Here is a 27,829-nt window from a genome sequence, read left to right on the forward strand (position 1 = left end):
TAAGTGGGATTCTTGGAAGATTATTCTGACAGCTGGGGTGGGATGCAGGGGAGCAGCAGGAAGGAAGGAGGAAACCCGGTGAGGCTGTCCTAGGAACTGAGGTGTGAGATGGGGAGTGCAGGACGGGATATTGGGAGGAAAGGGAGCGCCGAGGGCAGAGGCTGAGTGACTCCATCCCATACGACCAAGGGCCAGAGCGTTTCTTTCTTAACATGAATTGTTGAGATGTGACTGGGAAATGTAACAAACGCATAAAAAGGTGTGAACTTAAGTTGCTGATGATGCTCCCAATCCCTTCCCTGAACTTCCCCTCTTATGACCCAACAAGGGAGTTGGAAAATAATATTTGTGGAGATGGCTTGCAGAATAGAGCTGGGGCGCCCAGCGGGGTGACCTTGCCGTCAGGGATCACCCCAGGGCCTGCGGTATTTGAGGGCACACAGGTGGCATCTCAAAGTCCGCCTTGGTTTACATCTGGAAGAACATTATAAATTCTTTGAAGCCCCCAAGTTCTGGAAATGCTATCCTGGGAGGTCTCACCTTAGGACTGCGTCTGGGGATCCAGGACCATGGGAGGTTCCCCGACCTGCTGTTCCAGCAAAGCCCAAACTAATCTTGTTAGCAGTGGCCTTTGGGCCCGCAGCTCTCCAGCTCTCCACTGAGGCAAGCCGTGTAAGAATTCAGGGAGCTCCAAGGGCGTAGGTTTCCCTCCTGCAGTTTTAAAGTTTTAATTTGAGGGCTAATGGAAAACCCTCCAGGCAAGGAGTGATGTCTGCACAGACACCTTTGGAAAGAGGAAGAGGAAGATATCGGACTAGATGGGTTTCAGTTTGCAGAAGACGACTTAAAGAGGATGAGGGATAAGAGGAAGTAGCAGGTGGACAACCCGGCAAGCCAGTAGGATCTCAGGAGCTTTAGCTACGATGACTTCACGAAGCCACTGCATGCGTGACGTCAATCAGAAATACATGTGGGTTACTGTGCTTCCGGAGTCTAGGGTTGAACCTAAAAGCCATCACATTTTATTAGGATGTATGGTAGAGTCGGGTAAGTCACGTGGGGTCGGCAGCTCTCAGGGGATGGACCACTGGGCAGAAAAGACGGGAGTGGGAGGGTGAAGGGGGCTGTGAGCTACAGAGAGTGACTGAAGCAGGCCAGAGGGGGAGCGCCTGGGTGGCTCAGATGGTCCAGCACCTGCCTTCGGCTCAGGTCATGATCTCCAGGTCCTGGGATGGATCCCCACATTGGGCTCCCTGCTCAGTAGGAGGTCTGCCTCTCCCTCTCCCTCTCTCTCTCCCCCTGCTTGTGCTCTCTGTCATTCTCTCAAATAAATGAATAAAAAAATCTTAACAAAAAAAAAAAAAAAAAAAGAAAAGAAAAAAGAAAGAGGCCCACCCAATGCAGGCAGGAGGGGAGGTTTCCGAGAGTGAGGATGGCGTTGAATGATCAGGTGGCGTGAGGCCCTGGGGAGAAGCGCAGACGGATGCGAGCCCTGATGGACGGACAGGTGGGGGCCCCAGAGACGAAGCAGGTGCCACAGAGTAGTTACTGGGTATAAAAGAGGAATAATGAATAAATAAATAAAACCTTAAAAAAAAAAAAGGGGATCCCTGGGTGGCTCAGCGGTTTGGCGCCTGCCTTCGGCTCAGGCCATGATCCTGGAGACCGGGGATCGAGTCCCACACTAGGCTCCCTGCATGGAGCCTACTTCTCCCTCTGCCTCTCTCTCTCTTTCATGAATAAATAAATAAAATCTTTAAAAAAGAAAAAAAAAAAGAATAAGACAGGCGCCGAGAAATAGGCGAGCCCACGAACGATTTGCACAGAATATTTTTAGTTGGAGTAATTTATACAAACTCAGAATGAAGAGGAGTCATAACCACGAACACCCGCTGGACACTTTGGTGCCAGACACAGTGCTGAGTGCTTTGTGCGCGTCGCTCCCGCCCTGCTCCAGAGGAAGAACCAGGCTGCCCGGCAGAGCAAGGGACTCGCTGTCGCGGGGGGTGGCAGAGCCAGTTGCGTGACACGCTCCCCACGCATTCCAGGATTGTTAATTGTTGATGAGCCGTGACTTTAGGCTGCTGGTGCTCCTTGCCTTCCCTTCCCGGAGAAATAAATCTGGGGGCTAGGAGCTGGATTTTTAAAATTCGTACTAAAAGGTTCTGATAAAGAAGAGCAATCAACATGGACTAGACCTACCAGACATGAAAGCTATGAAGCTATGATAATAATCTGGATGCTGGGATGCTGGTTCTACGGATGAAGAAGTGAGTGACACAGAATAGGGGGGACATATGGAAATGTATGGCACTTCTATGACAGGACCATGGTGTGGGATAAGGTTATGGTATGCACATGACGTCCGATGGAAACACCGTTTATTCTGTAAAAGGCAATGAGAGAACTGGGTAGGTATTTGTAAACACACGCACACAACATACAGACTACTTTGTGCATCAAGCGCATCCAAGACTTAAATGTAAGATAGTCACACAGCACTGTAGGGAAACATGGCAACATTTTACAATAATTTACCACAGGAAGGGGTTTCTAAGCATGAAACATTCCTCTGAAGCTGTTAAAGGAAAGGTTAATAAAATGAACAACATAAAAATATATATTTTTTAAGATTTTATTTATTTATTCATGAGTGACAGAGAGAGGCAGAGACACAGGTAGAGGGAGAAGCAGGCTCCATGCAGGGAGCCCGATGTGGGACTCGATCCTGGGATTTCAGGATCACGCCCTGGGCCAAAGGCAGACGCTCAACTGCTGAGCCACCCAGGCGTCCCCATAAAAACATTTTTAATCATTAAAACACCATAAAAAAGTCAAAAGACAAACAACAAACCGGCAAACGTATTTGCAACGCACGACCTAGACAAAATGTTTTTATTTCGTTCTTATATGATGGCACAAGATATTTATGTGTTTAGAGTCAAAGGAGTTTTTAAAATGAAACTTTTAGTTTTTTAAAAAAAGGTTTTATTTATTTGAGAGAGAGCGAGAGAGAGCACGCACAGGAAAGCACAGAAGAGCCTGGGGAGAGGCGGGGCGGGGCAGGGTGAGGGAGGAGGACAAGCAGACTCCACGCTGAGCAAAGAGCCCGACAAGGGGCTTGATCTCATGACCCTGAGACCATGATCTGAACTAAAAGCAAGAGTCAGACGCTTAATTGAGCCACCTGGGCACCCCAAAATTAACCTTTTATTTTAAGATAATTGTCTGCTATCATCACAACCTTGTTCCAAGCATATTGTTCCAAAGAGTAAGATTTCATTCCTTTCATGGCTAAATAATATTCGTATGCACATGAATATTCATATTCATATACATATTCACGAATATATGAATATTCATATATGTGAATATTATTTTTATTATTTACATATATGTATATATTGCATCTTCTTAATCAGTTCGTCAAATTAATAGACACATTACTTGCACAATTTGGCTGTTGTAAGTAATGCTGCAATAAAGGGGTGCATGTGAACCTTTGAATTAGTGTTTTTGTGTCTCTTTGGGTAAATGCCCTGTAGTGTGATCACTGGATCATAGGGTTGTACTATTTTTGAGTTTTCGAGGACCCTCCCCACCTCCTTCCACAGCGGCTGCACCAGTCTGCATCCCCACCAACAGTGCACGAGGGGTCCTATTTCTCTGTGTCCTGGCCGGCATTTACTGTTTCTTGTGTTTTGGCTGCTATAGCCGTTCTGACAGGTGTCCGGTGGTACCTTATTGTGGGTTTGATTAGCGTTTCCTTGACAATGAGTGCTGTTGAGCATCTTTTCGTCTGTCTGTTAGTCATTTATATATCCTCTTTGGAGAAATGTCTTTCCGTGTCTTCTATTTATTTTTAAATTGGATTATTTGTGTTTTTTTTCAGTGTTGGGTTGTATAAGTTCTTTATATATTTTGGAACCTAACCCTTTATCAGATACATCGTTTGCAAATTTCTTCTCCCACTCAAGGTCGTCTTTTAGTTTTATTGTTTTTTTTTTTCTCTCTATGCTGTGCAGAAGCCTTTATTTTGATATACTCCCCTCCCCCAATTTTTTTTTTTTTATGCTTTTGTTTCCCTTGACTCAGGAGATATATCTAGAAAGATGTTATGGCCGATGTTAGAGAAATTATTGCTTGTGCTCTCTTCTAAGATTTTTATGGTTTCAGTTTAGGTCCTTAATCCATTCTGAGTTTGTTTTTGTGTATGGTATAAGAGAGTGGTCCAGGGGTGCCCAGACGGTGCAACTGTGGTTAGGAGTCCAACTCTTGGTTTCAGTCCAGGTTGTGACCTCAGGGTCATGGAATCGAGCCTCATATTGGGTTCCCTGCTCAGCATGGAGTCTGCTTGGGATTCTCTTTCCCTCTCACTCTGCCCCTCCCACTTGTGCTCTCTCTAAAATAAATACATAAATACTAAAAAAAAAAAAAAAAAAAAAAAAAGCGGCCTAGTTTCATTCTTCCATGTAGCTGTCCAGTTTTTCCAAAGCCATGCTTGCATCCTGAGACTCAATTGCACTTGATCATAATGAATGATGTTTTAAAAATATATTGTTGGATTCAGTTTGCTAATATTTTCTTGAGGATTTTTGCATCTATGTTAATCAGGGATATTGGCCTCTAGTTCTCTTTTTTGTTATGTCTTTTTCTGGTATTGAAATCAGGGTAATGCTGGCCTCATAGAATAAAATTGGAAGTTTTCCTTCCTCTTCTATTTTTTGGATTCATTTAAGAAGAATAGGTATTAACTTTTCTTTAAATGTTTTGTAGAATTCACCCTGTGAAGTTGTCATGTCCTGGATTTTTGTTTGTTGGGAGTTTTTTGATTAATTTCAATTTCATTGGTGGTAATTGGTCTGCTCAAATGTTCGATTTCTTCCTGTCTCAGGTTTGGTAGGCTATGTGTTTTTAGGAATATATCCATTTCTTTTAGGTTGTCCAGTTTGTTGGCATGTCATTTTTCCTAATATTCTCACACAATTCTTATTTTGGTGGTGTTGGTTGTTATTTCTTCTCTTTAATTTCTGATTTTGCTTATTTGAGCTCCCTACCTCCCCGAGGAGCCTGGCTAGAGGCTTACCAATTTTGTTGATCTTTTTACTAAACTAGCTCCTGGTTTCATTGATCTGTTCTATTGATCTTTTGAGTTTCTATATCTCTTATTTCTACTCTAGTCTTTATTATTTTCCATCCTTCTGTTGGTTTGGGGCTTTGTTTATTCTTTTTCTAGTTTCTTTAGGTGTAAGGCTAAGTTGTTTGACATTTTTTCCTTGCTGTTTGAGGTAGCCATGTGTTTTCATTTTCGTTTATCTCCATGTGTTTTTTTATTTTCTCTGATTTCTTGGTTGACCCATCCGGTGTTTAGTAGCATGTTATTTAACCTTGGTGTATTCGTGCTCTTTCCAGATTTTTTTCAAATGGTTGATTTCTAGTTTCATAGTGTTGTGGTCAGAAAAGGTGCATGGCATAACGACAATCTTTTTGAAATTATTGAGTCTTGTTTTGTGGCCTAATATGCGATGTATTCTGGAGAATGGTCTGTGTGCACTTGAAAAGAACATGTATTTTGCTGTTTTAGGGTGGAATATTCTGAATATATCTGCTACATCAATCTGGTCCACTGTTTTCTTGTTGATTTTCTGTTTAGATGATCTGTTCATTGATGCAAGTGGGTATTAAAGTCCCCTACAATTGTGTTATCATTGATACATACCCTCTGGAAGTTCCTTTATATTTGTTATATAAGTGGTTTTATGTATTTGGGTGCACCCATGTTGGATGCATAAATATTTACAGTTATTATATGTTCTTGTTGGATTTTCCCCTTTATTGTTATATAGTGTTCTTGTTTGTCTCTTGTTAGTCTTTGTTTTAGAGTCAATTTTGTCTGATCTAAGTATTGCTACCCTGGCTTTCTTTGACCTCCATTTGCATGCATTTCTCCATCCCCTCACTTTCAATCTGCATGTGTCTTTAGGTCTAAAGTGAATCTCCTGTAAGCAACATATAAATGGGTCTTCTTTTTTTATCCATTCCATCACACTATGTTGGGTCTTTTTTTTTATCCATTCCATCACACTATTTTTTTTTTTTTACTTTTGTAATATTCATTTTCATTTTCTTTTTTAATGTAAGCTCTACACCAAATATGGGGCTCAAACTCATGACCTGGAGATCGAGTCACCTGCTCTACAAACTGAGCCAGGTAGGCACCCCACTCTATGTCTTTTGTTTGGAGCATTTAGGAATTTTACATTCAAAGTGATTAGTTTTAATTTTTTTTATTTTAAAGATTTTTATTTATTTGAGAGAGAGAGAGTGAGCACACAATCAGTGGGGAGGAGCAGAGGGAGAAGAAGCAGCAGACTCCTCACTGAGCCGGAAGACCAATATTAGTCTTGTTCCAAGAATTCTGAGATCATGACCTGAGCTAAAGGCAAATGCTTAACTGACTGAGCACTCAGGCACCCTTCAAAGTAATTATTGATAGTCATGTATTTATTGCCATTTTGTTATGTTTTGTGTTGTTTTTGTGAGTCTTCTGGTTCCTTTCTTGCTTTGCTCTCTTCTCTCAGCATAAGTTGGCTTTCTTTTTTTTTTTTTTTAAAGATTTTATTTATTTATTCATGAGAGACACACAGAAAGAGGCAGAGACACAGGCAGAGGGAGAAGCAGGCTCCTTGCAGGGAGCCCAATGTGAGACTCGATCCCAGGACCCCAGGGTCAGTATCTGAGCTCAACCACTGAACCACCCAGGCATCCCAAGTGGGCTTTTTTTAGTGATATACTTGGATTTCTTTCTCTTTACTGGTTTTTGATTTGTGATTACCATTAAATTTGTATATAACCTCTTCTGTACATAGCAATCTATCTTAAGTTGACAGCTCCTTACTTTTGAAGCCATTCTTTACTTCTCTCCTCACATTTTAGATATATGGTTTCATATGTTGCTTTGCAATATTCTGTGAGCCCCTTGACTTGTTTTTATAGATATACTTATTCTTACTCCTTTTGTGCTTCTTACTTTTCTTACTCTTATACATGGTCTTTCCTTTCTACTCACAGAGTCCACTTCAACGTTTCTTATAGGGCTGGTTTAATGGTCATGAACTCCTTTTTACTTTTGTTTCTCAGAGAAACTCTTTATCTCTTCTGTTATGAATGAGAGCTATGCTGGATAGAATGCTCTTGGCTGCAGGATTTTTCCTTTCAGCACTTTGAACAGATCATCTACCCCCTTCTGGCTTACAAAGTTTCTGCTGAGAAATCTACTGATAGCCTTATGGGGTTTCCTTTGTATGTAACTTTTCTTTTCTCTTGCTGCTTATAAGGCTCTTCTTTTTCTTTTTTATCACTGCTTTTTGCCATCTTGATTCTAATATGTCTTGGTGTGGATCTGCTTTTGTTGATTTTTGTTGGGAGATCCTGAATCTGAACTTCTGTTTCTTTCTCCAAATTTAGGAAGTTTTCAACAATTATTTCCTAAAATAAACTTGCTGCCCACCTTTCTCTCTCTCCTCCTTTTGGGATCCCTATCATGTGAATGTTATTATGCTGAATGGAGTCACGGAGTTCCCCAAGTTTATTCTCATTTTGCATATTTTTTTTCTCTTACCTGCTCAGCTTAATTACTTTCCATTACTCTGTCCTCCAGATCACTGACTCCTTCTGCCTCATGTAGCCTGATATTTATTTCATCCAGTGTATTTTTAATTTCAATTATTGTTTTTTTCATCTCCAATTGTTTCTTTTTTTATCTCTATAGTACAAGGGATGTCACTGATGTCTTCCACTCTTCTCTCAAGTCCAGTGAATATCTTTATGGTCATTACTTTAAATCTCTATAAGGTATATTACTTATTGCCATTTTGCTCGGATCTTTTGCCATGATTTTGCTCTATTCTTTTATTCAGGACATATTTCTCTGTCTTCTTATTTTGCCTCTTTGTGTCTGTTTCTGTGTGTTAGTAGTCAGCTGGTCTCTTATTCTTGAAAGTAGTGTTCAGGGCATGCACTTTTAACAAAGTGGCACTGGTCCTTCTCCACAGGGGACACCTAGCTGGTGTTGAGACCAGGGTGGCTGAGGCCACTCTGCAAAGTGTGTACGAGTTGGGGGTATAATTCCAACAAGGTGCGCACCTTCTCCCTAGGAGGCAACCAGCCACCACTGATGCAACTGTAGCCCCCAACATGTGAGGTCAGAAGGCATGGTGTCAGCAAAGCATTTGCAGGTCTAGGGGAGGGGACCCACAGTGCTGGTCTGAAGCAGGACTGGATAGAGGTGGCAGGATGTGGTGTAGGCAAGTTAGTGAATGCCAGGTGCTGTGCTGGTTCCTGCAGGTGGCCATGTGTTTATTCTGGGGGACAGGGGAGGGAAATGGTGACTGCCAGCTCCTTTGTTTCTGGAGATGTCCCTCAGTGAACTCTGAGATTAGTAAATAATTCTCCTATGTCCCAGGCATTTTTCCAACTGCTGCTTCTATGCTGTATCTCTGTGGCTATTTGCTCTCCTGTCTTTTTAAGGGCAGGGACTCAGCTTCCTATTTCCTCTGGGCTCTCCTAGAGCTAAGCCCACTGATTTTAAAGCTCCAGGCTTTAAGTCCCTCTGGTTATAGGAGTTCATGAAATTCAACCCATTGTTTTTCAAAGCCAAATGCTATGGGCATTCATCTTCCCTGTGCAGGCTCTGTGGTATGATTGTTTCAATCTCCTTTTCACCCACAACTCCCTCCCTCCAGAGGCCAGACCTGCAGGATGTAGCTCCCTACTGCATCTCAGCCCTTCCTACCCTCCTTGATGTGGCCTCTTCTCCACATTTAGTTGTGGAATTTGTTCTGCCTGTCTTTGGGTTATTCTGTGGGTTATTTACACTGATCTGAGTGCTACCTAGTTGTATTTGTGGGACAGGGTGTGCCTAGGGTCCTCCTATTATGCCCTCTTCCCCAGAATTCTCTCATCTCTGGAGACATTTTTGGTTGTCATGACTGGTGAGGAGGATGCTACTGTCATCTAGTGGGTAGAGGCCAAGGACTCTGCTGATATCCTATGAGACATGAGGACAACCCCTATGACACAGAATTATCTACCCCCAAATCAATAGTGCTAAGGTTTAGAAACCTTGGTTTAGGGGGCCTTGATTAAAAAATTTCAACTGGACTACTCTGAAATGGTGGAATGCACTCGTGTGTATTACCAGTGTTTCATAGCCTCGACTTTTTTCCTTCTGTAGCATGTGAGCTAAGATCTTCCGAAGTGCCAGCTGCTGAGGAAAGACTAATCAAACAAGAAGCTCTCATCAGCTTCCTTTTACCAAATTCTTTCTGCTGGTTAGAAAAAAAAAAAATGACTTTCTATATTTTAGCAAAAGCTCCATCTGTATTCGAACATGGTCTTTTGGTTTTAACAAATAATGTGCTTCAACAAATGGAAAAAGTACCATAAATGGCAACAGATGTAGCTTAGTGCTGACTTTAGAAGGTGGCAAGGCCTCCTATAGGACAAGTATTGCTACACACTTCCCACTCAGAGCCATCGAACAGAATGCTTACAAATTAGAAAGTAATGACCATTGATTTGCTTGTTATGATAAACCAGAAAAACAGGCTTCAGCTTATTGAATCTATTATTGAACCCTAATTAGCTGTGGTGTTTGGATATTCTGAGGCCTATGGTAAGATAAATAATATTTATGGTTTCTTCAATGTATCAAATCATTGTTTACGAAATGCAGTGTAGTATGAAATGCTCTCTTCTCTCCGAGTTTAGACCACAGAGTGACCAGGCGTTCATTCTGGGGTTGTGATTGAAACACTGGAGCCCAGCATGGGTAATCTTCACGTAGACACTCTAACCACAGAATGTCAGAATGCTAAGCAGTGCCTCAGGCCCACGCAGACTCCTCGACGGGTTCTTAACCAATGCCCTTAACATCACCATGTGAGCTTTGGGTGGAATTGAGGAAGGGTAGCATTAAATACACTGAGTAATCTGAAAATGAAGGGTGGGGAATTAAAAGTGAGTTCATTTGGGTTCAAGGAAATTTTCTGAGGATGTCAGCGTTTTCTATTTTGGGGAAAAATGTCTTTTAAAACTTTTCTGTAGGAGAATTTGCTAAAATTTCATCAGTCTATATGTGAACTGAAATGGTATGGAAAAAAAATTTTAAACCATTAACCAAAAAAGTAAAGTATTGAAGACTCAAACTAAAATACCAGGATAATATATCAATGAATACAAATAAACTTGTTTCCTTATCTATCAAATAGGGAGAAATAGTCCCTTATCTGAAAGTCCTGGAGCTAGATGAGTTTCACAATTGGAGATTTTTAATATTTTAGAAAGCTAATAAAGTACAATATGTCATTTATTGTAAGAACCCTAGGAGGGATTCAGGACATTATTCTCTAGTGAAACATATTAATATTTCTGTAGTGAAATGTGCACTGAGTGGTTTAAATAAAGACTACAAGTAGCTTCATATTAGATCAAGTCAGGTTTTGTTACCAAATGCGTTTGCTCTAGACTTATTAAAAACTTTGGGTTTTCAGAACTTTGAGATTTAGGAATTACAAATGAGGAGTTGGGTATCTGTATCTGTCTCAAAGAGGTATAATAAGAAGAAAATGCTATAGTGGATATGCTGTATAGTGCTGTGTATAATAAGCATGCAATAATAGCAGTTATTATTAGACTGAGCCATATGAAGTTTTTGTTTTTGTAGATAAAAAATAATCAGATGCTTTAGTTAAATATTATTAAATTATTGGAATTCTTTGGATTGATATATATTTTGGCTCCATTTCCTTTCTTTTCCTCCTTCTTCCTTCCCTCTCTCCCAAGAGCTTACACCTTAAAACCCTTACCTATAAAAAAGTGATGTGAGTGGTCATCTTTGACCTGGTTTGATTACTGAACAGGTTTGTTCAGCTTCATCTACTTATACATGGGTAGAAGGATTTTGCTTTAAAAAGATAAAAACAAAAACAAAAATAGCAAAACAGGCAGCAAACATTTTACTTGTCTTATATTTCCATGCCCTTCTTTCTCAGCAAGACCTAAGTGTTCTAACCACAATGATTCTGGTGACTAGGAATTTTAGCCCTGGCAGTCTGGGCTGAGTCAGAGGGATCGGAGTTGGATCAGCAAGGAGTCCAGGCCAAAGTCATGGTGAAGTGGCAAAAAAAAAAAAAAAAAAAAAAAAAAAAAAAAAAAAAGAAAAGAAAACAAGCAAAACACAAAGCAGCCAGCTGCTAACCACCTCAGAATTGCACCTAAATAACCTGCTGCTCGTAACTCCATTTCCTGGACCCCATTTCTCTGTATTCCTCTCTGACTGCAGACCCTCTGTCATTCTCTCAGATCAAACTAGATCTTAGATAATGTGATGGACCATCCACAAGGGCAGAAAACCCAACAAACTCATCAACTGCACTCTGTTTACAAGTTCGTTTCCAAGGCTGATTATTTATTTGTTTAATTAAGAAGTTCTGTATCCCTGAGAGGACCTTAGTAATTGAAAGCTGCTTTTATTCTACTGATATGCTTAATAACTCCTGATTTTTTTTTAGTAGGAATGAATCTAGGTTTGTCAAATATTTTCATGGCGTTCATGCTATTTTGTGTTCTTTTACTTAACTATTGTAAATATCTCCTTTTTATCACAATATATTTGATGGTTAAGCCTTAATTTGTTGTCCGTACAAAGTTTATTTAATTCCCAATGTTAGACATTTTGGTTGTTTATTTTGTTGTTAATATAAACACTTAGATGAGAAATAACTTTGTAGCTAAATATTTGCACACATATATGATAATCTTTCAGGATAAAGTTCTAGAAGTGGAGTTATTGGATCAAAATGTATGCAGTTTTAAGGATTTTGATTCTTAATGGATAAATTGACCTCCAGGGACTCTGTACTGATTTACACAACAATCGAGCAGTCTGTTAGTCAAGCTTTACTTTCTGTGGCTTCTCTTTCCAAGCTTTCCATAGCTTTTGGAACCAAATCGCTTGTCCTGAACTTTCAGTTCGAGCTCTGGCCACTTTGTCTCAGAATACTACTCCACTCTTCTTTCTTTTTCTGCCATTGGATCTCCTTCTATTGAATTGGTTACCAAGCAGTACAGGAGAAAAGTGTGCCTAGAGTTTTTTGCACCCCATTCAGCCTTGGGGAGGCAGTAGTAGCAGCAATTTAAACTCGAGACTTGCAAGATTTGCTTCCATTGGGAAATGAAAGACCCACAAGGTTCAGGAGCCCATTAGTGGCAAGTAAATTAAGAGCATAAACCCAAAGAATTGCCTGCAGCTTGCAGCTTGGTATTACAGGGTTGCTTACGATTCATGTGATGTCTTGTTGCTGAAATGTGTTTAAAACACAATGACAACTCCAATTACATTCCTGATATAAAAGCTGGGGCCAGCCACCTGTGGCCCTAGTCAACAATCAAAGATGGTTGTGACAAATGTTGCACAAGATGATAATAGTTTAGAGGGGAAGAAAAACATCAGCACTGTTTTGGTTTTGTTTCTTTAATTGTTTAGCTTTTCATCTTATGTGTTTTGGGGAGCAGGACCTGAGAATCCTACTTATGGGCTGTATGATTCTTTCTTTTGCCCTTGGTAGTCAAAAGGGCATTTGGGGAATTTTGTACTGGCATTTCCAGTGTAGCAAGCAAAGACAGGCTGACAAAACAGTTATTTTTTACTGCCTGTTTGCCTCTCTTGTAAGAACTTCTGAAACGTCTGAGAAGTTTGAGGTTACCCATTAATTGTGTAGTTGGGCTTTTGCGAATTACCTGTTTTAGTTGTTTATGTTCTCTCTAACCAAAGTAGTCCATGCCATTGAGAATAAACTGTATTTTTCATACATTTACTTACTCACTTGCTCTTCCCTTGTTCAAAAAACATCTACTGAATCTCTATTATGCTGCATGTTTTGCATACATTTAAAAAAATTTGTATATATTTTATTTGGGAATTTAAGACTCATCAAAAACAGGGGTTTACAATTTTTAGATATTATTATGCCTGGTTTCATTACAACTTAATCTACTTCCTGGAAGCCTTCCAGACCTCTGCTCTTCTGCGTGGCATGGGAGGGTTGAGAGACTGCTCTCTAATTAAGTAAAAAGGGATGAGGCATGGCAGAAAGATTGGAGCCTTACCCAGGGTTCCCAAGAAGGATTTTCTGTGAGGTTGAGTGTGGGTCCTTGTGCTGTGACCTGTGACTCTGCTGTCACTAGCTGCCATAGTGTCTTGTACGTCCTGGGGCAGAGTTCTTATCTTCCCACTGCTGCCTCCCATACTGGGTCTCACCCCTTTTCAATTCCCCCAAAGTGCTGTTAAAATAAGACTGTTTGCACGAAGTAGATTTTCCTGAGAGTTTTGGGGTAATGCAGGATAATTACAGTGGAGTTTGCTGAACTTCAGGGCCTGAGGGAGTGCCCTCATTTCTAATTCCAACTAGAAGTTCAGGGGCTTCCCCAAACTACCCTCAGTTTGGATAATTTGCTAGGAGGAGTCCCAGAACTCACTGAAAACTATACTCATGGTTTTTACAGGGAGAGGATACAAGTTAATATTAACCAAAGAAAGAGACATGTAAGGCCGAGTCAAGGAGAGGTCCAGATGTGGAACTTCCAATTGTCCTTCTCTCTTGGGGTCATGGGTGGCATTACCTCCTCCTGCCCATGATATGTGACAGTGTTGAGAATATTGGTGACCAGGGAAGCTCACCAGTCTTTGGTGTCCAGAACTTTTTTAGGTGCTTGATCATACAATGTCCATGTGACTGACCTGTACTGTCCAGACCCTCTCGGAGATTCAAGCTAACTCCTTTAGTCTCCATTTTTCTGAACATGGGATTTACATAACATGGCCCAAAGCCTCCATTATAAGTCACATTGTGAGACCAGTCAGTGGCCCAAGGCCTCAGGGCAAAGAAAGATATCCTATCATGTAAGACAATCCAAGGGTTTATGGATCACCTTCAAGTAGCCAAAGGGCAAAAAAAGACAGACCTCTTTGTGCATAAGGTCAATTCTTTTTTTTTATTTATTTATTTATTTATTTATTTATTTATTTATTTATTTATGATAGTCACAGAGAGAGAGAGAGAGAGAGGCAGAGACACAGAGAAGCAGGCTCCATGCACCGGGAGCCTGACGTGGGATTCGATCCCGGGTCTCCAGGATCGCGCCCTGGGCCAAAGGCAGGCGCTAAACCACTGCGCCACCCAGGGATCCCCATAAGGTCAATTCTTAACCACATAATTATACTAACAGGAAATTTCTAGAAACTTATTGGTCATTTTTAATTTCACTGACTGGGTCATACACCTTTTCTGTTATGTTTTTTGAGTTTCTTTCTTTAGATTTTCTTAATCTTTCCCTTTTACCTAATTTCTGGAGGCATATGCTTCCTTTGTAAGGCTACCCTTAGAAATGCAAAATTCTCATTTCATAATGCAGAGCAATTCATCTTTCTTGGACTTGTCTTAGTACAACCAGACTGAGCCCAAGAGGCCTGCCTTGATTTGTCCTAAAGGCCCATCAAAATCCATAAAGTATTTTCTTCAATTAAAGAACCATCTGTTCTTAACTCAGGCTACTCCTTTAGAAAGCAAATACTGAGTGAGAGTAAGCATCAACCACATGTTTCTATACCTAATGAAACTATTTGCAAAAATGAAAATAAAGACTGTTTCAAACAAAAGCTGAAAGACATCCACTATTAAAAGTTCCTTCCTAAAAGAACTTTCAGAGGATATACTTCAGGAAGAAGAGAAATGGTCCCAGGAGGGACATCTGAGATACATGAGAAAAGTGGAAGGAACAAATAATCAACAAACAAAAAAGTAAATGTGTGGTAAATATTTTAAAAATTGTAGCTGCAGTTGTTTTTTGTTTAAAATAAGGGGTTTTCCCCCCATTGCATGTACTACTTTTATGATTATATTACTTTTATAACCATCTGTGACCTTTTCCTGATATTGCTCACAGTCACCTTTCCTTAGAAAAAAAAGAAAAAAAAAGAAAAAAAAATTTTCAAAGAATCTGGCCCTTTTACTTTAGTTGTCAAATCAAATGTTTCTTATTTTTCAGCTTAAGTAAGGAGACAAACCGGTCTTTTATGGATTTCATAGCAATGATAGAATGGTACAAATCAGAGATTATTAAAATTGAACAGAAATGAGTTAAAAAAAATCCATGTCCAACTGGAACATTCCGTTAAATATTTCTCGTCAGTGATTCCTTGTGTAACTGCTTAAATTTTAAGTTCAAGAGAACTAGTATGGATGGTAAACTTCTCTGCATAATGTTGTTTAGTAAATGAACAAATAAGATCACAGAGATCAGGCTCTATGTAGAATTTAGTGTTTTAGAGTCCGAAGAACACTCAGAGCCTTTCTGGCCCAGGTAGAAAAAAATAGAAAATCGGGAAAGTATGATAGAGTAGTTATGATCTGACATAGCAATGGGACCATTCGAGAGCTCTGATGGGTAGAGGGCTGCAGAGCATTTCCAACTGGAAAAGCTGACCTGTGCTTCTCCAACCAGTGCTCTTCCACTGGGGAACTTTAGCGAAAGCCTCTTTCATTTCAGTGCATGTTGCTCATTGCTGCCAGCAACAGTGGTGCAGCTCTTTTCATTGCCCTTGTAATACTTTGTTCTTCCAGGAGATTTTGTTGTCAGGTAACCATCATATCTGGACAAAAGCAATTGGGAAAATTTGAAGCCAGGGCCAATTCACTTAAGATTGTTATTGTTGTTTTAAAACAAGTGGTCAGCCTTGCAAGTTTATGGATTGGTGTCCAAAGTCTGTGCTCTGTGATGGCTTTTTCTTGACAGGTTAGCAATGGAGAGACAAAGGCCACGCCATAGGAAGGAAGAGCGGTAGGCATGCTGAGAGGTTGAGGGGTCTGTGCGTGTGTGTGTTGTGGGGTGGGTGGGTATTGTTGGAGAAAGATGACCACATGTAGGAGAGAAGAGACTGGTCACCATTCTTTTATATTTGAAAGAAATTTCAGAATCTCTGTAGAGATTTTCTTTTGCTGTGCATGGACATAACTGGGAAAACCTCAAAAAGTTGAATGCCTTAGACGCCCAAATTTCATTTTCTCCAAGAGAATGCCTATTTGGCTATGGCAAGCAGCCCCTGGGTGTGCAGAAGTGTGGATGTATGTCCTTCTTCTCTTGGACCTGGAACGGGCCCTGAGCATGGGAATGTCTGCAATTGTGGATGAGTGGTGCAGGGTTTGCACCAGTGTGGGAGACCTTCATGAGTGACCCAATCTCTGTCATTTCTAAAATGTTCGTATAGACTCTGTGTCCTTTGCTTTAAACCAGCTGCTGTTGGGATGCCTGGGTGGTTCAGCGGATGAACGTCTGCCTTCAGCTCAGGTCATGATCCCAGGGTCCTGTGATTGAGTCCTGATGGGAGCCTGCTTTTCCCTCTGTCTGTGTCTCTGCCTCTCTCTCTATGTGTCTCATGAATAAATAAATAAAATCTAATAATAATAATAATAATAATAATAATAATAATAATAAACAACAACAACAAAGAAACCCAGCTGCTGTCATTTGTCAGCAATGCTGTCTCTTTACCGGTGCAAAGTCTTAGGCCTGTCCACCACTTCCTCAAAAACTTTTTTTTTTTTCTTTATAAATTGAAATATAATTGACATTCCTGGGGTGATTTTCCAGGCCACTTGTATTGTCTCATTTTGGGAGACAAACTTGTGAGTTGTGTGGTCAAACTGAGCTGTTATTACTGACTTAGGGGTATTTTATTCAGTTGTCTCTATTTGAAAATGGAGATTGCGGAGGTCTTTTTTCTTGTTTGGGGTTATAAACACACACAGATGAGGAAAAACAGAGGAAAGCAGTCTTTTGGAACTTACACAGGGTGCACAGATTCCTAAAACATCAGCCAATCTGACTGACCGAGGCATAACCAATAGAACACCAGGAGACCTAATTAAAGAAATGAATAAATGAGTAAATAATGCAGTATGAATCTCAGAATATTTAGTGACTTCTGGAATTAAAAGATATCTTAGCAATAGTTTTATCTTACTAATTGTCTTATAGATAAGAAAACAATGAAGATATCTCCTCACAAATTCCTGTTTTCTAGGTTAGAAAATCTAGAATCTAGGTTGCTAGATTGTCTGGGAAACTGGCCTTTAATCTAGGACCTCTGACTCTAAGAGATCTGGGTTTGGTTAAGAGCCTTCAGCTTTGTACTCCCATTTTGGGGACATCTTTGTTTGGCATCATTAATGATGTCATTCTCCTCAGGGAAGAACTTTTCCAAGTTCTCTGCCCAGATGATCCCCTTTATAATGTATCTTCTACTCTCTGTAGCTTTGTCCCTATGATATTCCTATATATCTAACTTTTTATATAATTAAAACACTGTTAAGTGTGTTTTTGCATTAAGACTGGTTTGTTATGATGATTTAAGTCCCTCTTCATTTTTTCCTTTAGAATTCTTGCCCAGTATAGTGTTATCTTCTCTTTGTTTTTTTTCACCTATACTTCAGGTTTCTTGTTATAAGTTTAATTTTTCAATATCTTTTTTTGTGGCGATGATGATGATAATGATAGAAAACAGTTACATAGCAATGACTATGTACTGATCATCGTTCTAGGACCTATTGTTACTCCTCATTTATATATGTACGTGTATTCAAATATTTTCTTTTGATTAAAATAGATTTTAATTCTGATTTTTACCTAGTTTTGCACCTTAAGTTTCAAATCTATCATTTTTTAAAAGATTTATTTATGTATTTTAGAGAGAGAATGCGCGCAAGGAGGAGGGGCAGAGGAAGAGGCAGAGAGAATCTCAAGTCGACTGTGCGCTGAATGCAGAGCCCGAAGTGGGACTTGATCTCATTGCCCTGAGATCACGACCTGAGCAGAAACCAAGAGTTGGATGCTCAACCGACTGTACTACCCAGGTGCCCTCAAATTTATCATTCTTAAAGTTTTATTGTTAAAATTTTTTCTAGCTTAAGCTCAACTATCCAGTACTTTCCATTTTCCTCTAATTTTTGTATTTTACTTGCTTACTTATATTTAATAACTATTTTTTTGCTGCCTTCAATCGAATATTATTTGTATATTTTAATCCATCTTTTAAAAATTCTTCCTTTCAAACAAGAGATCGAGAAAAAATTAGACAATAGCAAGAGGATATATTTAGACAAATGCAAGAAACATCACGGAGGGGAAAAATAATGAGAGTGTGTCCCAGATTAAATAAAAGATATCAAAAAGAATTAACCATATGTCACTTGTGAGCCTTGATTAGATGCTGGTTCTAAAACAAAACAAAACAGTTAGCAAAGGCATTCTTAGGACAGTTGTGGAAACTTGAACATGGGCTGGAATAATTGTTGATCTTCTTAGGTGTGATAATGGTAAGAGGGTTGTGGCAGAGAATATCCTGGGGGCGACTATCCCTTAGGCCATACATGAGAGAGATGGGTCAAGCAAGTTTCACAAAATGACAATGATTCTTGAATCTAAAGAAAAGATAAAAAGGTATTGACTTTACTATTCTTCAGCTTTCCTGTAGATTAGAAAAGTTCCATGATAAAGGTGAGAAAATACAAACAAAACCAAACACAGAAAAATTCTTCTACCTTTATTATCTCTTATTTTTTAATTTTTTATCTCTTATTTTTGTTCATAATTTGAGTATTATTTTTATTTACATTATTATTTGGCTTCCTGCATTTTTAATTTAACACTTTCAATCATCATTATCTTATTCTACATATTCCTTAGGGTCTATTTTATCAAATCAGGTAATGGCTTTGGGCCTACATGGTGGTTGGGGGAAAGGAATGGCGTGCCTATGTTAACCAAGATAATCAGGTGAGGGTCGGAGATCATGTGCTTTCTCTGGCCTCCTAATCAGATCACCTGCTCTTCACAGTTGGTTTTCCCGAACACATGTAATGAGGGAAATCACAGGTTTACATCTTTCTCCTAAGTTACTGGGTGACCCCAAATGGAGAAGCTTCATTTTAGGAATTCCATCTTCCCACTGCAATTCTCATGAAAACAACAACAATAACAAAGGCAAAGTGCAGCAAGCAGGAAACCTGCAGGAGCAATTTCCAATGGCCTGGATGTAGGAGCAGCTCCGCGGGAGGACAGCAGCAGGTTTCCCTCCCACGCTCCTGGGGCCAGAGGGCAAGCTGGCCCAGAGCTGCCCCAGGTGTACGTGCGGTTCGTCCAAGGGAACACAAGGCCGCAGGCAGGACACAATGCAATTTCCTTAAGTGTGGATTTCACTTTAAGATTTGAGGGAAGTTACTTTTATATTAACATAAACACAAGTCTAGGAAAGTAGACCTTAAAAGTTCTCATCGCAAGAAAAAAAAAATTTAACTACACGTGTTACCTAGACTTTCCATGGCGATCGTTTTTGCAATATATGCAAATATCGAATCATGATGTTATACATGTGAAACTCGTATAATGTTATATGTCAGTTATGCCTAAATAAAAAATAAGGAAACTAAACTAAGCTAAACATGGGTGTATTGTGGACTAGCTTGCAAAATAGTGATTCCAACGGACTTTCATGCTTATTGAAGACTGTTTTTGAGATATCCTTTAAGATTCCCAGGAGTAGAGTGGAAGGGTTTGTGAAGCTCTGTATTATGGTTTGTTATGGGTAGCTTTGGTTAAAGAAGGTTTTATAGGGAGACATTTTATTGTGGGCTAATACTGAATACATATATATTTGGTATTTTCATATATGTTATATATCAATATTTTATATATATATTTATATATATCTATAATCGCATACCCCCCAAATTTATATTTTGAAGTGGTTACTCACCAGGCCTGTATATACATATTAAATTTTTCTGAGTTGTTATAGCAGCTGTTGCAATTGAAAATAATTCAGCAAACAGGATCATTTTCTGTGTAGTTTATGGGCTCGGGAACAGGCCAGGAGCATTGCAGCTTGAGTTACCGTTAGCCAACTCAGCCAATCTCCACATGTCACAGGCTGGTAATTTGACCTTCAGCTCCCTTGAAGTGAGTTTGCACTGAACACAGAAAGCTCTTTTTTTTTTTTTCTCCCTTTTTGCCAAACATTAAATGGACTTTTATGTGTGTCTTTTTTTTCCCCTTACAAAATCATGATTTGATTCAACAAAAATATCACGCACCTTCTTTCTGAGGGTTTTGTATCCTTTCCTTGGCCCCGCAGCCCTACTTTTCCGGCAGCTTTCTGCCCTCCGTTCACCAGAGAGACTGGGAGAGGCAGGCCTGGACTTCGGCGGCGCCTAAGAAAACACAGGAGGCAGGGAGAAAAGAGCTTCCAACCCCCTTTCTTTTCAAGACTCAGGAAGTCTGCTGCTTCTCAGGGCCCTTATCGTTGCTGCGGGGTTTTGATTTTTCCAATCTCTAGTGTGTGCACATTGGAGGTACACTGGAGCAGAGGCTCAAGAGCTTCCTGTATTGCAAGAGTCTGAGGGACTCTCCCCAGGATGCAGGCAGCGCCCCGGTCTCTCTACCTCCCAGAGGCCAGGGCCCGGGGTGTGCCTGATGCTGGACACAGTTGGAGGCCCTGCAGCAGTGGAAGCTGGCGCCCGCTTATGACATCCGCTGGTGCGTGGATTGTGGTGGGCAGGGCAGCATGCCCCGTGGTACCACGGCCTCACCACTTCGCAACAGGCAGCCCGCCTTCCAGCCGCTTTGCGTGACAGCCAGCCTTCCTGGCAGCGAGGCTTGGCGGGTCCCCGAGCCTGAGGCAGCACCACTGAGCTCAGTGCCTCCCATTCTTCAATGATGCCCTAACCAGTGGTTGAAACGCCTAAGGTAATCGTGGCCACGGTGATGTGCTATCTTGGGTCACTGACAGTGTTTTTTGCTGAAGACTGTCTATCAAACAGTCTAGTAACTTTCATTTTATTTTGTTTATTTATTTTTTTAGTGACTTTCATATTAGTAATACTAGGAGTCCTGTCTGTCTTATCAGCTGGTTGTACTATGAAGGAAAGAGCAAAGTCTTCAGAATCACTGAAGTCATTATAATATTTTAAGTTAAACTCCATAGAGCTGTCTAAACTTATTTGATCCAAGATTTCAGAGTCCTAAAACCATTGTGGCTTAGATGGTACCCGTTTATGATTGATGCAAATTGTCACAAATGTACAAAATCTTGAGTTGTGGAGTCTTGCAGTCCGTCTGATCGACCATCTGCACACAGCAGAAATCTGTGTTTGCTGGAATGTCCAAGAGGAGGAAGGTGGAGGTTCAGATTTGCGTGCGTGAAGTGCAGGATTCAAACCGCATGCACGCTGTACTTCAGGGAACGAATCCCAACTGCTGCAACCTGCTTCTAGTTTTTCAGAACAGAAACCGGTTATGAAGGAAGCAAACAACAACAGAAAACCAACCAAATGTTGGATTATGATATTTATTTTTTGTGGCCATTTCTATTTGTGAGCATGTGAGAGATATTTATTAGGTTCTGATTCTGCAACAGGCCACACTTTGGCCTTGAACCCAGCTCTGTGGGATAATGTCCCCCAGGAGTCTCTGCTTCTGCACTGACAGCCAGCAGCTGGGGAGAAAGCTACCCTGAAGCTTTGCACAGGCAGGATGGACTCCGTGATTTTGGCCTTGTTCATGCACTTACCAAGAGGAAGATAGACTGGAGCCCCCCCCCCCCACACACACACACTTAGTGCAATTCTAGGATACAAGATTTCAAAGGTCAAAAAACCTTTAAAGGGGGGATCCTTGGTCTCCATGTGGAAGATGAACAAATGCTATTAAAACATTCCCATTTCTGGTCAATAAATCCGTTTCCAAATACTTACGGAATGCCTTGCATGGTCAAAATCTTGATCGAAGATTGTTCATTAGAGCACCTCACCTACATCAAATGTCAAGGTTATAACCATGTACAAGGGCAAACTGCATAGCCCAAACAGCGACATGCCCTTTTCAACTCATTGGTGGGGGTGTGGGATGGGGAACATCCTCCTATCCAGACTCTATACTAAGAAATTAGGTGATTCAATGACAAGAATACTTTTAGCTAAAGTTTAAGGGAAGTTTACAGCTGTAAAACAGGAAATGGAAAACAATAAGTAAGAAACTATAAAATAAATTGAGCACACAACTTTCTGTTTTATTTTATGACTAGTGGTAGATAGCTTTTACTTTAGGGAATGATAGGCTTATTTGGAGGGCCAGAAACTTCCAGAATCTCTTTCTTTTTAATTAAAATGGAAGTGGGAGAAGTGTTGGTTTTTTATTTTAATTTCTTTGTAAATTTCAAATTGTGTCTTTTATATGTGTCTAAAAGGATTTTTCTTTTAATATTTATAGGCCATCTTACGGCAAAATGAATCTTTGCCGTAAATTAGTATCTAGGTGTAATTATTAGTTACATTTTATTGAGCAATTACAGTAAGCCTGGTCCCACATTAAGCACTAAAATGCATTAGTTTTTATTTTATTTATTTATTTATTTATTTATTTATTTATTTATTTATTTTAATGCATTAGTTTTTAATAAACAAATGCATTAAATCTTATTTAATATTATGATGCAGGTATTATTATCATCTCCATTTTATAGATGAGAGAAAACTGAGGATGAGAAAAGTTATACTGCTTGCTAGCAGGCTACTAGCTACTAGCAGGTTTTGTACCAGGACCTCTGATGTGCCTCCAGAGCCCGAGGTCTTAGTCTATTCTGCTGACTTTAATTCACTATCATAAATTTAGGAATTCTTGGGGAGCTGTGGGTTCATGGTAAGGAGACATCATTAGATGAGTTGTACATGCGACAACCCCCATATTGTATTGAAGTTTCTTTTACAGTTTTTTAAAAATAAATATAAGAGGAGTCTCTGACCAATGAACTCAGATCTCTAAACTGGCTCAATTTGCCATGTGCTATTTCCCCAGGATTTGGGTTTTAACAAACAGCAAAGCTGGAATGACCGCTCCCTTCCCTGGGCTTCAGAGACTTTAATGTCCGGCCCCGATGCTGGAGAGCTCTGAATTTCAGCACTGGTGGCATGTGTTGTCTGAACGGGAAGGGTCTGGGTATAGTGGGAGGTTGGTAGGACTTGTAGTCCGAGGGAGGTCAGAAATCCCAGTGACTCCACTCTGCCTTAAAATTGCAGTTTTCTTACCTTTAATAGAAGTGGTATCAATACCTATTCAACTAGAATATTAGCATTAAATATAATGATAATAATACATATAAATGAAATTTATGAGTTACTGTTTTTGGAGGCAGTCGAGTTCTCCTCCACTGCTTACCAGCATGTGGGCTGGTATTTTACCATCTTCTGTTTCCAAGGACCTGTTACAGTCACTTTTTTTCTGAGAATCCTCTATCTGGTGCGATCTGGCTGGAAACAGATGGTGCACTCTCCCACTGGGAAGAGTTTGGCAAAGGAGCTATTAGCCAAGATGTGCGCTGGATTTAGGAGAAGCAGCAATGGATGTGATGGGACCCCAGCCGTTACCGACGCTTAGCCTGGAGGGACAAGGAGAGGAGTGTTTACCAGAACCCAGAGTCTTTGGAGAGAGCCTCCTGACAGAAACCGTGGCCTTTGGTGGAGGGATACAATCTACCCACAAAAACCTACTTGGGAAATCCTGTGGAAAAAAGTTTTTTTCTGACCTCACTTATCTTCCCTCTCTTTGATCTCCTGCAGATACTCACTACTGGCTGAATTCAAATGGGAGCCACAGGGAAGGGGGCTCTTGATGAAGCCCACGGCTCATACAGGTTGGTTTTTGGGGCAGAGAGCAGGTGCAGAAGAGTGGAAAGTAGCTCTGGGCAAGTAGAAGGTATTGAGCACAGCCACGTGGCCTTCCAAATATGTTAACCAATACTGTTTATCACTTTAGCCAGATTTGGCCTAGTCAACCCTAATTCAACGTCAGGTTGTCTTTCATGGCTATTCCTCCCCTTCGGTGTTTTCTCCCTTTCTAGAGACATTCACTCTTCACTTCTAAGCTGTCTTGTGCTCTTTTCCTCCTCTAAGTCTTCTTGTCATGAAAGAAATGAATATAAGACATTACCTTGCACACTTTAATGTCTTATGCCTAAATGTTATTTTAAAAATGCATACTGATTTTCACTCCTGTGATGGCTACATGTGCTACCAAACTGACGGCAGATGAAAAGTACAAAGAACAGCTACCTGAAAGCACTGGAAAGTGAATAAATGCAAACAGATTGTGGAGGGTGGTTGGCACTTGGATGAGAGGACAAGACAAGGAATTCATTCCTTATTTATGGTTTTTAGCTGACGTATAGGCCGGAGGCAATGTCCATAGTATTTTTGACCTGAAGAATTAGAGGAAAGAGATAGGGGTGCCTGGGGGGCCAGTTGGTTGAGTGTCTGACTCTTGGTTTTGGCATGCGTTGTGATCTCGGGGTCGAGGGATTGAGTCTGAAGCCTGGCTCCATGCTTAGTGCAGAGTCCACTTGGGACTTTCTATCCCTCTTTCCATGTCCTTCCCCTCCGCACTCTCTCTCTCAAATAAATAAATAAATCCTTTAAAAAATCATTTTGGGGCACCTGAGTGGCTCAGTTGGTTAAGCATCTGACTTTGTCTCAGGTCATGATCTCGGGATCCTGGTATGGAGCCCTACTTCAGGGTTGCTGCTCAATGGGGAGTCTGCTTTCACCTTCTGCCCCTCCTCCCCCCCTTGTGCGTGCTTGTGCATGTGCTCTCTCTCGCTCGCTCCCTCAAATAAATGAATAAGTACATCTTTAAAAAGAAAGAATTAGAGGAAAAGAGTTGAAAGCAACCACAGCCATTGAAGAAATCTCTATAAGGAGGCAGCCAGAGAAGGGAGCCCTAAATTCTATAAACTTCCCAAATTTCTGCCTGGCCCCTGGCTCATGAATGTATGTGGCACACTGCAAGCAACTCAGTAAAAGGTAAGTAAATTGAACTGAAATATGAACTATTGCCCAAAATATAAAGTACTTAAAATTTTTTTTTGTAGTTTTGCCAAAACAAAAATAGTGTACTCTTTGGGAGAAGTATAATAGAACCCAGAGTCCTCCCAAGAAAAAATTCACAATGTCCAGGATACTATCTAGAGTTACTTGACATACAAAGAGCAAGAATAGGGTTCTTGATATTAAAAAAAAAAAAAAAAAGATTTACTTATTTGGGAGAGAGAACACGAGAGAGGGAGGGGGCAGTGGAAGAGGGAAAGAGTCTAAAGCAGCCTCTACAATGAGCACAGAGCCCGATGTGGGGCTTGATCTCCCAACCCTGAGATCACAACCTGAGCTGAAACCAAGAGTCAGACGCTTAACTCACTGGGCCATCCAGGCACCCCTTAATATTTCTCAAAAGAAAATATAATCGGTGTAGATCAATCCTGAGGTTACTCAGATGTTGGAATTAGCAGATATATGGATTTCAATCCAACTATCATAACAGTAATTATGGGAAAATTATATCTTTAAGGGCTTATGTTATAAAAGAAGAAAATTCCAAATTGATAACCTAAGTTATTATCTTAGAAATCTAGCAATATTAGAGCAAGTTGAATTGCAATTCAGCAAAAGGATGGAACTAATTAAGATAAGAACAGAAATTTAAAAAATAAACATTAGAAAAACTATGTTAGTTACAAGAGTTGTACTTTAAATATACGTGTACGTAGGTAAAATTGGTTCTTGAAAAGATCAATAAAATGGACAGACCTAAAATAGCTAGACTGATTAAGAACAAAAAAATAGAACACAAATCACAAATATCAGGAATGAAAAAGAGGATGTAACTACAGAGATAATAAGACAATATGCTGACTGTTCTTTTTGCCTGTGATTCCAAGACACTAGGAGACCAACATGTCCTCAACAGTCAGAACTTAGGGTTTAATGGGACACATTAATGTGTCCTCTGGCAAGAATGTACCCTTTTAGGGTCAAGGCCTCCATCTCTGCAGAGCCCAGAATTGTGGGGACAGGAAGGACTCAGTGGATCATTGGAGGTGGTGGCAAGTTGTGGCCTCTCCTGTCACACCAGAGCATTTGGGTTGTGAATTTTGGGTACAGAAATACTGTCATAGCCTTCCAAAATTCCTTCCACAAATATGAGCAGTCTCTCTCATCACTATGACCTGACTTCCATCTTTCTATTACCCCTGTCCATGTAACACACCTCAAAGCAGACCCTTTGCTTAAAAAGTATCTTTTTATTCTCCTACCATTTCTGGAGGGGAAGAGGATGTGGAGTGGGGGAAAGAACTAGGTTTATCTGCAGGAATATAGGTACTGCTCACTACGCACTCGCTCCTCTATGTTTCCTACTTTCCTTTGGAGTTAGTCTCCGGCCATGTGATTAGTTCTCGTCAATGGATTGTGGGTGGGTCTCCTGAGTTGATGCAGTTAAGAGCCAGTGTAACTCCTTCATGGCATTCTATGGCACCCTTGACCTAGTATGACATCTTCGGAGGCCACAAGTGAGAGATAACATAGCTATGATATGAAGGACTGTTACCCAACACATCAACTAACCTTCGTGGTGCTAAGCCTCTAAGATTTCTGGTTTACTTGTGGTAGCAAGTGCTAGTTACCTTGGTTAATGAATCTTCTCTCTGACATCCACTAATCAATAAAATACATTTTAGGAATCTAATTATAAGTGTATTTACACTTGGAAAAAGATGGGCCAATTAAGACATTAGTGTAGGTTATATGCGCTTAGTACTATGCTTCGTGTTCTGCTGTGGAGCGCCAACTCTGGGTAGATGGAACCCTTTTTCCTGGCAGTTGTGGCCTTTCTTGCATAACCAGATAAATAGAGGCTCAGATATATGAAAGCATGCCATGCCAGCTTTATCCAGTTCTTACCAGGGCACGGAGAAAGTTATCGGCTGCCCAAATATGCAGGGATGTACATTGCCGCACATTGGCGCTTCTTCTCTGGATTACTTTGTAATCCTTTCTAAGTCTCATTCCTAAAGCTGGAGCATCACTAGATAATCTCTTAATGTAAGTACACCCAGCAGTTTCTAACTATGTGTTCTCTGTCGAGCCATGAGAATTAATGCTTCTGCTGCAGCAGCACCTCATTCGGTTATCTGAGTCGTGGGGTTAATTCACGAGCAGTTCCTACTGCTGTGGTCATTGGATCCTTCATTAGTCTCTATCTTATCAGTTTAGGTGTCTTTTGCTTTGAATCTACACATTGTTGCCTCATCCTTATAATTCCTCTATTTTCCTCTTTGTCTTTTTATGAAATAAGATGTATTGGCCCTATCAGCAGACCAGTAGCACTGTGCAACAGCCACAAAGGGTAGTTGATTTACATGGGCAGTTTTGCGTCTGACACCGTGAGGTAGATGTTTCTGTTCTCTCTTTACAGATGAGAAAACAGAAGTACAGGGAGGACACAAGAGGAATGTTAATATATGATTCTCTGTGATAGACTCAGGTGGAGAAATAATATGGACATGGAGGAGTCATTAAAATAATAGCACTCTCTGTGTACTCTGAACAACTGAGCTTTGCTAAGAGAAATTAAGGAATATATAAATAAATAGAGAAATATACTAAATCCCTGGGTTGGGAGATTCAATATTGTTGTCAGTTTTCCCCGAATTGATCTATAGATTCAAAATAGGCTTTATTTTTATTTATTTATTTATTTTAGAAATTAAGAGGCTGATCTAAAATTTATATAGAAGTGCAAAGGCTTTAGAATAGCCAAACAGCTTTGAAAGAGAACAAAGTCGGAGGACTCCTATTACCTAATTTCAGGACATTTTATGAAGCTACAA

The 27,829-nt window shown here is 40.3% G+C and overlaps 1 long non-coding RNA gene across 1 annotated transcript in view; it reads left to right on the forward strand.

Moving 5' to 3' along the window:
• The window catches only part of LOC140608220 (uncharacterized), a 168,094-nt gene that overhangs the window by 113,073 nt on the left and 27,192 nt on the right, over nucleotides 1–27,829 (forward strand). Inside the window, exons 3-4 of the long non-coding RNA XR_012010247.1 lie at nucleotides 17,808–17,972; nucleotides 23,730–23,803. This is a non-coding gene — a long non-coding RNA (uncharacterized lncRNA). The remainder of the gene's footprint in view (nucleotides 1–17,807; nucleotides 17,973–23,729; nucleotides 23,804–27,829) is intronic.

The sequence above is a fragment of the Canis lupus genome, chromosome 17 (genome assembly GCF_048164855.1).
Source record: "Canis lupus baileyi chromosome 17, mCanLup2.hap1, whole genome shotgun sequence".
In the NCBI taxonomy this organism is placed as follows: Eukaryota; Metazoa; Chordata; class Mammalia; order Carnivora; family Canidae; genus Canis; species Canis lupus.